The sequence below is a fragment of the Malaclemys terrapin genome, chromosome 1 (genome assembly GCF_027887155.1).
Source record: "Malaclemys terrapin pileata isolate rMalTer1 chromosome 1, rMalTer1.hap1, whole genome shotgun sequence".
NCBI classification, from domain to species: domain Eukaryota; kingdom Metazoa; phylum Chordata; order Testudines; family Emydidae; genus Malaclemys; species Malaclemys terrapin.
In genome coordinates this window covers 68,070,842-68,083,470 of record NC_071505.1, presented here as the reverse complement: position 1 = coordinate 68,083,470, position 12,629 = coordinate 68,070,842, and the positions used below count along the sequence as shown (strand labels likewise).

At 40.9% G+C, this 12,629-nt stretch overlaps 1 long non-coding RNA gene across 1 annotated transcript; it reads left to right on the top strand.

The window, feature by feature from the left end:
- Positions 1-3,034: 3,034 nt before the first annotated feature.
- LOC128830371 (uncharacterized) lies at positions 3,035-9,166 on the top strand. The gene is made up of 3 exons (XR_008443565.1): positions 3,035-3,241; positions 3,953-4,063; positions 4,795-9,166. It is a non-coding gene; the product is annotated as an uncharacterized LOC128830371 (long non-coding RNA).
- The last annotated feature ends 3,463 nt before the right edge of the window (positions 9,167-12,629 follow it).

Below are 12,629 nucleotides of genomic sequence, written 5' to 3'. Positions count from 1 at the left end.
GCGCATGGGGCTCTCCACCCTCGCGACCCCTCTGCGTGTACTCCAGGAGGTGGGCGCTGCATTGTCACCTCCTGCTCTCAGCTTCCTGTGGCGGGCCCTGCGGGAGGGTGTTCCCCGCCCACCCCTCACCCCGGGCCCTCCGGACCTTTTTCTCGGGCCCCTGTTCCATGAGCCCCCCCGGCTCTCCCGCTCCCATAACCCGAGCCGGCTGCGCGCTTTGCAGCCGGTCCAGTTTCGAACCGCGCCTAGGGACTATCTGTACGCGCTCGTGCTTCACACATTGCATCACCTCACCCTCGTGTCCCGCCCCGACACCAAGTGGAGGGACTATCTGTTACCTGTGGAGGGTGAGGAGCCCCGGTGGGCCAGCCTTTATTCCACCTTAGTTCCAAGGCCCGCCGGGGACATTGGTTGGCGGCTCCTTCATGGGGCCGTGAGCACGGGCGTGTACTTGGCGCGGTTCACCCCTATTCCTGAGGCCTGCCCATTTTGTGGCGTTAGGGAGACCCTGGCGCACGCTTACCTTGAGTGCGCCAGGCTGCAGCCCCTTTTCCGGCTTCTCCAGAACCTCTTGTTGAGGTTCTGGCTACACTTTTCTCCGCACTTGTTTATTTATGCACACCCTGTTCGTGGCCCCACTAAGTCGCGAGACCTCCTCGTCAACCTCTTCCTGGCCCTGGCCAAACTCACCATCTATAATACCAGGGAGAAGATGTTGGACGAGGGGGTGCTTTGCGACTGTGGGGCCTACTTTCACACCTCTTTGGTTTCACGTCTCCGTGCGGAGTTTCACTGGGCAGCGTCCGCTGGCTCCCTTGCCACCTTCGAGGAGCAGTGGGCACTGTCCGGGGTTCTCTGCTCGGTGTCCCCATCTGGTTCCCTGATTTTGAACCTTTGACCATCACTTCGCTCCCTGTTTTTTTATTAGTTGTCCCACGTAATCATTTGGTACTGGGTCCAGTGGTCCCTCCTGCTAGGCTGGGAGAGGGGCCTTTAGTAGTGGGCGGCTAAGCCCGCCCACTTCCCGGTTTGCCAATACGGCCTCACTACACACACCTACCTATAATGTGTAGGGAAAAAAGCTGTGTGATCACAGGGGACTTCAATTTGAGAGGTGAGGTCTCATGCTGCCAGTACTAAAATATCGTTGGAATTTCTAAACATTATAGATGACAATTTCCTAATTTCAACAAGCAACAGAGGGTCCTGTGGCACCTTTGAGACTAACAGAAGTATTGGGAGCATAAGCTTTCGTGGGTAAGAACCTCACTTCTTCAGATGCTTGCATCTGAAGAAGTGAGGTTCTTACCCAGGTTCTTACCCACAAAAGCTTATGCTCCCAATACTTCTGTTAGTCTCAAAGGTGCCACAGGACCCTCTGTTGCTTTTTACAGATTCAGACTAACACGGCTACCCCTCTGATACTAATTTCAACAGTGTTTCAGCCAGCATGGGGGAATTCATTATAAGACTTTGTCTTATCAGATAAAGAGGAACTGATCACAGAACTGAAAATTAATGGTAGCTTGGCTACAACTGATCATGAGTTGATTACATTTCAAATGTGCAAACAGAATAAAGTCCTGAACTGTAATATATATTAGGGCTATCAAACTATTAAAAAAATTAATCGCGATTAATTGCATCATTAATCGCACTGTTAAAAAATAATAGAATACCATTTATGTAAATATTTTTGGATGTTTTCTACATTTTCAAATATATTGTTTTCAATTACAACACAGATTACAAAGTGTACAGTGCTTACTTTCTATTTATTTTAATACAAATATTTGCACTGTAAAAAACAAAAGAAATAGCATATTTCAATTCATCCAATAAAAGTACCATAATTCAATCTCTGTATCATAAAAGTTGAATTTACAAATGTAGATTTTTTTTTGTTACATAACTGCATTCAAAAATAAAATAATGTAAAACTTTAGAGCCTACAAGTCCACTCAGTCCTACTTCTTCAGCCAATCACTCAGACAAACAAGTTTGGTTATATTTGCAGGAGATATTAGTGCCCGCTACAATGTCATCTGAAAGTGAGAACAGGTGTTCTAATGGCACTGTTATAACCAGCGTCGCAAGATATTTATGTGCCAGATTCTCTAAAGATTCATATGACCTTTGTGGAAGCAGAGAAAGAACTGACAGGAAGGGGATGCAATGCATGACAGTTCGTTAGCAAGAGTTAGGCTAACTGTAACCCTAATAACGCGAGATTTGTAGACGTGAGGATGTGTGAAAGAACTGTGTGAGAAGTTATTGTGACCTTATATAGATAATATGGAATGTAGACTAAGAGTCTACATTAAGTGAGCAAAACAAGATATCAGAATGACCTATGTATAAACAAAATGCAGCTGTTGCTCATTATTGTCTGTAACAAAAGGTATAAATGCTTGCTGTAATTGTTTACCTGTTGAGAGACCTGTTTAGCTCTCTCCCTCTATGCAATTGATAGAGAGAAAATAAAGTGAGAACTCTTTTATTCTCCGACAATTTGGGGGCTCGTCCGGTATGGCAACGCCCGCAGAGGTACCGGCAGCTGCTACGGATCGTTCCCTTTCGAACCCCATGGCGCCACATAGAGGTAGAAGACCTTTTGAAATCTCTATTGGGGTGTCGGAGGAGGACTGTCTGTGGGGCCATCTGTCCCTGTTGGGCTCACGCCATTTGAACTTATTGACTGTGCAGGAAGGTCAGATGCAGAGCGGCTTAGGGGAATTGTTTGCCGCCCCCTGTATGCATATGCGAGGTGCATAGGTATGCACCGGAGCTGAGGGGTTGTCTATTGAGGAAAGGAACGGGTTAATTTGAAATTCAGCTTGGTCCAGAGATAAAGAGAAAGTTAAAAAGCATTCAAGGTCAAGAATCAATGCAGACCAGGCTAAGTACAAAGAAAAAACTGCTTTCAGCCCCAGCTGGCTGTGAAAAAATATAGACATAGTCAAATCAAAGGCAATACAAGTTACAGTGCTGAAATTACATTTGCAAAGCTTAACTGTCCAGTGAGATCCAACAGTCTGCCTTTGCGACCCTGGAGCCAGCGTGGTTTGGGGATGCTGAAGAAGCCACAGGCAGCCGGCCTGGACTGGAATCACTGAAAAGACACCCCAGAAGACCTCAGGGTGTAAAAGAACTGCCCTCCCAAGAGAGGAAGCAAGTTGGAGATTGCACAGCGCCTTCTCTGAACGTTATACACAGACGTGGCCAGTCTGGACATACGTGTGTGAGTATGAAAGTGTGCCTACTCTCAGCCACAGTAAGTCTGAGAACCGGAGAGGGGTTTAGCATTCCTCTCTCCACCCCAGTTGACTGGGAAGGGTGTCAGGTGGATCTACCCCAGTCATAGCAGGACTGGGCAATAGAGAAGTTGGAGTAATAGGAAGAGTTGTGTACTTGATAACTAGAATTGAGCAATTAAGAGCATAGATCATGAACCAGGCAGCAGCTCAACCCTACGCCCAGGGTAAGTTGCAAGCCTTGAGCCAGGACTTCCAGGCAGAAAAGAAAGCACTGGCTAAGCAAGTACCGGTCCTTCAGGGACTTGTCAGAATTTAACCATTTGTGTTTGCATATGCTGTAACAGCAGTGTGTTTGCCACAAGAGAAAATTGAATAGTTAAACACCAATGGGCCATGCATTTTGCCCAAGTGGCAAGCGTCACGAGCACTCCGTGAGCCTTGTGAGTAAGAATGTTTAAGGGAAGAGACCAGGAAGGGTGGGGGCTAGTTGAGAAGCCCACCCTCCTATCTAAATTGGAATGGTAAAATGTGTATTGTACCAAGGTGCAAGGCTCTCCTTTCTTCTGCAGAATAAAGCAACCTTTCCTTATCCCTGTCTGGCTGTTATTGGCTCTCAGCTAGGTGGACCCGATATTTCGGTGACAGTTACTGGCAACTCCATTAATGAATTTCTGTCTTATACATTTGGGCGTTAGGTGTGTGGACGGAACTGAGCCTCTCATTCATAATTCCTCAAAGTGGAAGCCATCGCGTGTGATGAAGCTGTAAGGTCGAATTGGGATCCTTCTGTCCCGTCCCTTGTAGTGGTCAGTATTAGTAGAAATTCCTGTAATGGGATCCTATTAGGCCATAATTCCCTCTGTTCTCTGTGTAATTCTCTGTTAGAGTGTCAGCAGGCAGATGGGTGGATCTCTGGTAAAACCCTCTAAGGATAGCCCTTTGAATTATATGTTAAGTAAATGGCCTTTACCCAGTGTTAAGAAAAGAATGTCGGAGAGACGCTTCTTGCAGCTTTGCACCCAGGATTGGCCAGCCCTGGGCACTGATTAGCCCGAATCCGGATCTTTTGACATTCCAACTTACTTAACTCCCTTGCGCCTGGTACTGGAAAACCAGGCACCGGGACAAATAGATTATTGGTTTTTGTGGGATCTGTGTTTTATAAGTTTGAGATGAATTGGTATTGTTTAAAGTTGCAAAAACCGAGAATACTTTTGCCAGACACAGAAACTAGTGTTGTTTAATATGGTATTTAGCATTTAATCCTTAAGGTGACTTAATGCTTTACAAGATTTAAAATGTTTTAACTAAAGACCAAAGGTTGTGGCTGCAGCAGGGTAGTCAAAGCCAGGAGAATAAAAGATTTGAATTTGTTTTTGGGTAACAAAATAGCAGATAAAAGAGCTGGTAAAGAGATAGAAGGACAGTGCCCCTGGCTCTGTGTGGTCGAGCTGTCACTTTACTATGTGCAGTGTATATTGTAGCAGAGGTAAAAGAAATGAAAACCTACCAATATAGGTTGTGTTGTCTTTTTCAGATCACCGTGTGTTTGAAAGCAGAAGTTAGAAGTAAAAGGCAATCAAAAGTCTGGAAAAGTTAATTGTGTCCCTTTTTAAGTAAGAATCTTTAAGCTGTGGATAGCTTTGGATTTGGAAGCAAGCCAGAAAGCATCTGTATTAATGCAATTTTCTAACTAATAAGGTAGAAGCCACTGAAACCTGGGCTGCCTATGAAACAAATACAAGGAAATATGGGGTAATTCCTCTGTTTTGTCTAAAATCAACAAGAGTATGTGTATATAAAGGAATTATTTTAAGCAATGACTGACTACCCAGAAGGGTAGACCTCTGTTCTTTTGTCTTTCAGATCATCAGAGAAAACGGATGCCAGCTGAACAGCATTCAATGTACCATGCATTTACTGGTACAATAGGAATTATTTTTGTGTTCTATGTCCTATCTTGTGGGGTTTGTCTTGTGGCCAGAATTGTTGTTAAATATTTTCATAAGACAGTCTAATTCAAAATTAAATAGAAGGGTTAAATCAAAAAGCAGATACTTGTTTTATTCAACTTGGAATACAAAGTGTTTGGATAAATCAGGAAAATGTGATTATACTAAAGTCTAATACATTTGCTTAAGTAAGAAAAAGAAATTTCATTGGCCAGATTTTTTTAATTGAAAAATTGTTGTTAAAATTTGCATACCAACAATCTTTGGAAGCAAGGACATGGAAGGTTAACCCACTCCCATATTGCTCATGGGATCCTTCTGGCTACCTCAGATTTCTAGCCAGATGGTGGGAAGGGAGGAAAGCTATTGGACACCAGAGGTTGTACTGAGTGGACTCCTCAAAAGTGGGTGTGCTTGTCCTGGTTTGTTGCTCCAAAGCTCTGTAATAAAGTTATTTTACAGGAAGGGTGTACATGGCATACACTGAATAATAAGACTAATGTACTGTATAATGTCAATGTGTATGTGTTCATTATTGGGAAAAGGTGTATGAGTGAAAAGTGGAAGTTTCCTTTGTAGGTTAAAAGAAGCCAAGAAGGGAAAAAGGAAAAAGAACAGAATGAGTTAACTGAAAAAAAATAGCTAGCAAGCTCAGTCCAAAGATAAGACACTGGCCCAATCCAAGGACACTCCTACAGCTAAGACTTGGCTGACAGCCAAGAAAAGGGGGGCCTGAATATGCCCAAGCAACTATGAGATCTGCAAAACACTGCCAGGCATTAATGAAATGTGTTAGGTTTCTTTTCTCACAGATAAAAGAAGTGCTACCCAAAGACCCTAGCAGCCTTGCCATTCATTGAAACAAGGAGACTGAGTCTATGTAAAGTCCATCAACGAAAGACTGCTTTGGCTCCACACTGGAAAGGCCCTTTCCAAGTCCTGTTAACCACCAACACCACTGTGAAGTGCCAAGGACTACCTGCCTGGACCCATGCTTCTCACTGTAAAAAGACCCCTCCACCTTGAACTCTCCGACTGATGATAAGCCTATTTCTCCTTCTAGCTCTGCTGTGCCTTCTGGACAGCAGGAAAAAAAAAAGACAAGGTGAAGTGCTGGTAACCTCTCCCTTGTCCACTGACAGACCTACTGTGCCTTTGGATTTTTCTAGAAGAAGCAAAACCATTACAGGGTGATGTGCTAGTAACCTGTGCCCTGTATGATGCTAAACCACACTGTTTCAGGAAAAGGAACACTTGCTTCATTGAAACCACAAAGTCCAGGGATTCCTGACTACAAGAGACATTAAGAACTGGCCCTGGTGAAGAAACAAAGAATTATACACTGTCAGGAAGAAACTTGTGGGACCCATGCTTGGGAACGTGGTATTGATTGGATTTTGGGGTTTATTCTACAGGCTGCGCCCTGTGTTTTGGATATGTCCTTCAGCATGTATTGCCCTCCCTAATTGGATTTTAAATAAGTACCAAAGGCACCTTGTTGCCATTGCCCCTGCCATCTCCTCCATTACACTATTACCCCTGTAACACATCCAAATACAGACAATGCCATATATTTGATAAAACCAGTGACTAAGGCCTTCACACTTTAGCAATTTATTTAAATATTGTTTGAAAAAATATTTTTAAGGTTCAGGATATCCCATATAAGTGAACAATTGAATGGATCAGTGGAGATAAAAGTATATGATATCACTACCAGTGAACCCCAAGAATCTGTAATTGCAATTAATGGGTTCTATAGCGAATGTTCCTGGAATTTGCACTGTGTTAAATGAGAGAGGCCCTTATTGTTATTCGGTCACCCAATTAGTGAACAATTAAATGAATACCCAGAGTTTGTTTTGCCACTGGAAATTTTACCTGCATAGAAATTATTCCAGTGACTAATAATGTGACCTGTACCTTACTGCAATACACCCCTTCTTATGCCATTAATATCAGTGCCTCCCGGAAGTACTGAAGGTGTTCAACCAACAGATGTGGTATAGTACTACACCAAAGAGAGATGTATTAGGATATCAATGGACTGTGATTAACACTACACTAGGGACTGTTAAATTTTCATTGCCCTTATCCAGTTTCCAGATTACCTCTACATACCCAAATTGCTCACAGGGGCGCTGCCATTAGATTAGCACAACAGAGGACTTGGGTTATTTCTTCTAGAAAGAAGAGAGACTTGACCGGATCCCTATGGGATGGGGCCAATAGTGCAGCAGCAGTTTGGAATATTTTTAAGAACCAAGAACATGATGAGAAATTGGGACAACTAGAGAAGGCCATTGGCCTTGTTTCTGGAGCACAACTAACCCAGGTACAGGCTGGAGTTGGTGAGTTACATGTTATTTCCGCCCTTAGTTCTATGACCCAGAAGTTGCTGACAGAGATGGTATTGAATATCACTGAGGCTGGGAAGGCATTCAGTGGGACCTAGCATGTTCAGAAATTCAGGATTTCCTGAATGACCAGCTAATGGCCATTCGGAATTATCTAGAGCATCAGGCTTGGCCCACTGCCCTTACAGACACATCAGGAGTACCATCTGATCTGTGGCCATGGAGACATGCTTGGAGACTTTCTGGGTGGAAGTGCAGATGTTCTCAGTGCTCGTTCCAAGCATATGAACCGGTTCGGGGTTGTGGGCTCCCACATACCCGAATACTGCCGGGTCCATGGGGAGGATGCATGTGGGATTGGGTAATTCACCGAGACATCTGGGAAATTAGACCTCCTGGTATGCCCAATCGATTTTTATTCAGTGCTCCTGGGATTACATCTGACATTTGGATGGGGTTAGGGAGTCAATGGACGTTAGAACCCCCACAGCTTCAGTGTATCCATAAACTGAAGCCAGGAGTAGTTGTTACTCTTCATGACTACGTTTGCTGGGAGGGTAGAGGACAAGGAACTACCCTAACAGGACACTTACTTTTTTCAAGCTAATGATAGCTGTGTGTATGTTAAAGCCACCACATTGCAAAACATACATTTTAATCTCATTACCACTGCAGGCAATCATATTATTTACTGGCCTGCAGATAGAATTTTGCAAGTATTCCTTAGGTTCCAGATACCCTTTAATTGGACTAGTTTAGTACCTGATCGATTTAAAAATTTGCTTTCACTGTTACCAGAGGTTCAGAAAATCTCTGAAATACAAGGGCAAATTCACATGCTTCAATATATATATATCAAGTTGAAAAGTAAGCCTTTCATACAGCTTGTAGAGTGTCCACCTTATGTACTAAGTATGATGTATTGTGTTTTATGACTAAGACTGTACAACAACCCCATCATATTATTGCTATGGGAATGTTATTGCTTGTGTTGTTGTTAGGAGTATGTTATTGTTGTTATAAAGAACGTAATAATAGTAATACCTTTCATTTCCATGCTCATCATGCATTGTCATTACATCCAATCAAAACCCTTAAGGTTGAAGCATCTGATGTAGAATCTGAATTCCAAGACTTAATGCAAATAGAGATTTGAAAATGTTTGTTGTACTAGTAGTACAAAAGGGGGGGTGTGGAAGCAGAGAAAGAACTGACAGGAAGGGAATGCAATGCATAACAGTTCGTTAGCAAGTTAGGCAAACTGTAACCCTAATAACGCGAGATTTATAGAAGCGAGGAATGTGTGAGGCAAGTGGGGAAAAAACTGTGTGAGAAGTTATTGTGACCTTGCGTAGATAATATGGAATGTAGACTAAGAGTCTACATTAAGTGAGCAAAACAAGATATCAGAATGACCTATGTATAAACAAAATGCAGCTGTTGCTCATTATTGTCTGTAACAAAAGGTATAAATGCTTGCTGTAATTGTTTACCTGTTGAGAGACCTTTTTAGCTCTCTCCCTCTGTGCAATTGATAGAGAGAAAATAAAGTATCTGATTTGCTGTACCCAAACAATAAGTGAGAACTCTATTATTCTCCGACACCTTTCATGCGTCAACCACCATTCCAGAGGACATGTGTCCCTGCGGATGACGGGTTCTGCTCGATAACAGTCCAAAGCAGTGCGGACCAACGCATGTTCATTTTTATCATCTGTGTCAGATGCCACCAGCAGAAGGTTGATTTTTTTTTTTTTTTGGTGGTGGTTTGGGTTCTGTAGTTTCCACATTGGAGTGTTGCTCTTTTAAGACTTCTGAAAGCATGTTCCAAACCTCATCCCTCTCAGATTTTGGACAGCACTTCATATTCTTAAACCTTGGGTCAAGTGCTGTAACTATTTTTAGAAATCTCACATTGGTACCTTCTTTTTGTTTTGTAAAATCTGCAGTGACAGTGTTCTTAAATCAAACAACATGTCATCATCAGAGACTGCTATAACATGAAATATATGGCAGAATGTGAGTAAAACAGAGCAGGGGACATACAGTTCTCCCCCAAGGAGTTCAGTCACAAATTCAATTAATGCATTTTTTTTAATGAACATCATCAGCATGGAAACATGTCCACCGGAATGGTGGCTGAAGCATGAATGGTCATACAAATGTTTAGCATATCTGGCATGTAAATACCTTGTAACGCCAGCTACAAAAGTGCCACGTGAACACCTGTTCTCAATTTCAGGTGACATTGTAAATAAAAAGCAAGCAGCAGTTTCTCCCGTAAATGTAAACAAACTTGTTTTTCTTAGTGATTGGCTGAAGAAGAAGGAGGACTGAGCGGACTTGTAGGCTCTAAAGTTTTACATTGTTTTGTTTTTGAGTGCAATTGTGCAACAAAAAAAAATCTACATTTGTAAGTTACACTTTCACGATAGAAATTGCACTAGAGTACTTGTCTGAGGTGAATTGAAAAATACTATTTCTTTTATCATTTTTGCAATGCAAATATTTATAATAAAAATAATATAAAGTCAGCACTGTACACTTTGTATTCTGTGTTGTAATAGAAATCAATATATTGAAAATGTAGAAAAGCATTCAAAAAATTAATAAATTTCATTTGGTATTCTATTGTTTAACAGTGCAATTTATCGCAATTAATTTTTTTAATAGCAGTTAATTTTTTTTTAGTTGATCACGTGAATTAACTGTGATTAATTGATAGTCATATATATATATGGTGCTTTAATGGGGGCAATTTCACAGAGCTGGTAAAAATTATGAGCTAAATCAGCTGAGAGGGAAGAATTTAATCTGAAAAAATGTGCTAATTGGGACTCATTTAAGAATACCTTACTAGATGCCCAAAAAGACACAATCTCACAATTAAAAAAGAAGGTCTAACTGAGTAACAAAAGATCTGGTCTACAGGGGAATTGAAGACAGCTCGCTCTAAATAAATAAATAAATAAATAAAACTAATGGAACAAAGGGGAAGTTGATGGTAATGAATATAAATCAGAAGTCAGGGACTGTAGAAATTTGATAAGGAAAGCGAAGAGACACAATGAGAAATTTATGGCCATTAGAGATAAGGACAATAAGAAGGAGTTTTTTAAATATATTAGAAATAAAAATAATCCTGACAATGATATTGGTCCATCAGTCAATGATAATGGTAGAATTATCAATAATAATAATAGAGAAAAGTGTTCAGTAAGGATTTCTGTTCTGTATTTGGCGAAAAACAGATGATATAATCTCATCATATCGTCATAATAACACTCCTTCCATTCTACTAGTATCTCTGGAAGATGTTAAACAGCAGCAACTAAAGTCAGACATTTTTAAATCAGCAGATCCAAGAGTTTTAAAAGAGTTGATTGAGGAGCTCACTGGATGGTTAATGTTGATTTTCATAAGTCTTGGAGAACTGGGGAAGTTCCAGAAGACAGGGAGAAAGCTAATGTGCCAATTTTTAAAAAAGGATAAATAAGATGACCTGGGTAATTATAAGTCTGTCAGACTGTCATCAATCCTGGGCAGTATAATGGAGTGGCTGGACTTGATTAATAAAGAATTAAAGGAGAGTAATATAATTAATTAAAACCAACATGGATTTATAGAAAAAAGATTCAGTAAAACTAATTTATCTTTTTTTGATGAGATTACAAGATTGGCTGATAAAAGTAATAGTGGTAACATAATACATTTAGACTTCTGTAAGGTGTTTGACTAGATAATACATGATTTTTTTTATTTAAAAACTCCAACAATATAAAATTAACATGGCACATAAGAACATAAAAATGGCCATCCAGGGTCAAACCAGTGGTCCATCTAGCTCTGTATGCTATCTTCTGACAGTGGCAAATGGCAGGTGCTTCAGAGGGAATGAACAGAACAAGCAATTATTGTCTTCCACTCCCAGCTTATGGCAAACAGAAGCTAGGGACATTCAAAGCATGGTGTTACATCCCTGCCCATCATGGCTAATAGCCATTGATGGACTTATCCTCCATGAACTTATCTAGTTCATTTTTGAACCCTGTTATAGTTTTGGCCTTCACAATATTCCCTGGCAAAGAGTTCCACAGGTTGACTGTGCATTGTATGAAGTAATAATTCCTTTTGTTTGTTTTAAACCTGCTGCCTATTAATTTTATTGGGTGACCCCTAATTCTTGTGTTATGTGAAGGAGTAAATAACACTTCCTTATTCACCTTCTGCACAACATTCATGATTTTATAGACCTCTCTCATATCCCCTCTTAGTCATCTCTTTTCCAAGCTGAAAAGTTTCAGTCTTTTTAATATTTCCTCATACGGAAGCTGTTCCATACAACTAATCTTTTGTTGTTGTTGTTGTTGTTGTTGCCTTTCTCTGTACCTTTTCCAACTGTAGTATATCTTTCTTGAGATGGGGTGACCAGAACTGCATGCAGCATTTAAGGTGTGGGCATACGATGGATTTATATAGAGGCATTATGCTATTTTCTGTCTTATTATCTATCCTTTCCTAATGGTTCCTAACATTCTGTTAGCTATTTTGATTGCCACTGCACATTGAGTGTGTATTTTCAGAGAACTATCCACAATGACACAAAGATCTCTTTCTTGAGTGGTAACAGATAACTTAGACACCATCATTTTGTATGTATAGTTGGGATTATGTTTTCCAATGTGCATTACTTTGCATTATCAATATTTAATTTCATCTGCCATTTTGTTCCCCATTCACCCAGTTTTGTGAGATCCCTTTGTGACTCTTTGCAGTCTGCTTTGGACTTAAATATCTTGAGTAATTTTGTATCATCTGCAAATTTTGCTAACTGTTTACCCCCTTTTCCAGATCATTTGAGTATGTTGAACTGCACTGGTCCCAGTACAGATGCTTGGAGGACACCAATATTTACCTATGTACATTCTGAAAACTGATAATTTATTCCTATGCTTCGTTTCCTATCTTGTAAACAGTTACTGATCCATGAGAGGACATTCTCTCTTATCCTACAACTGCTTACTTTGTTTAAAAGCCTTTAGTGATGGACTTTCAGAAAGCCT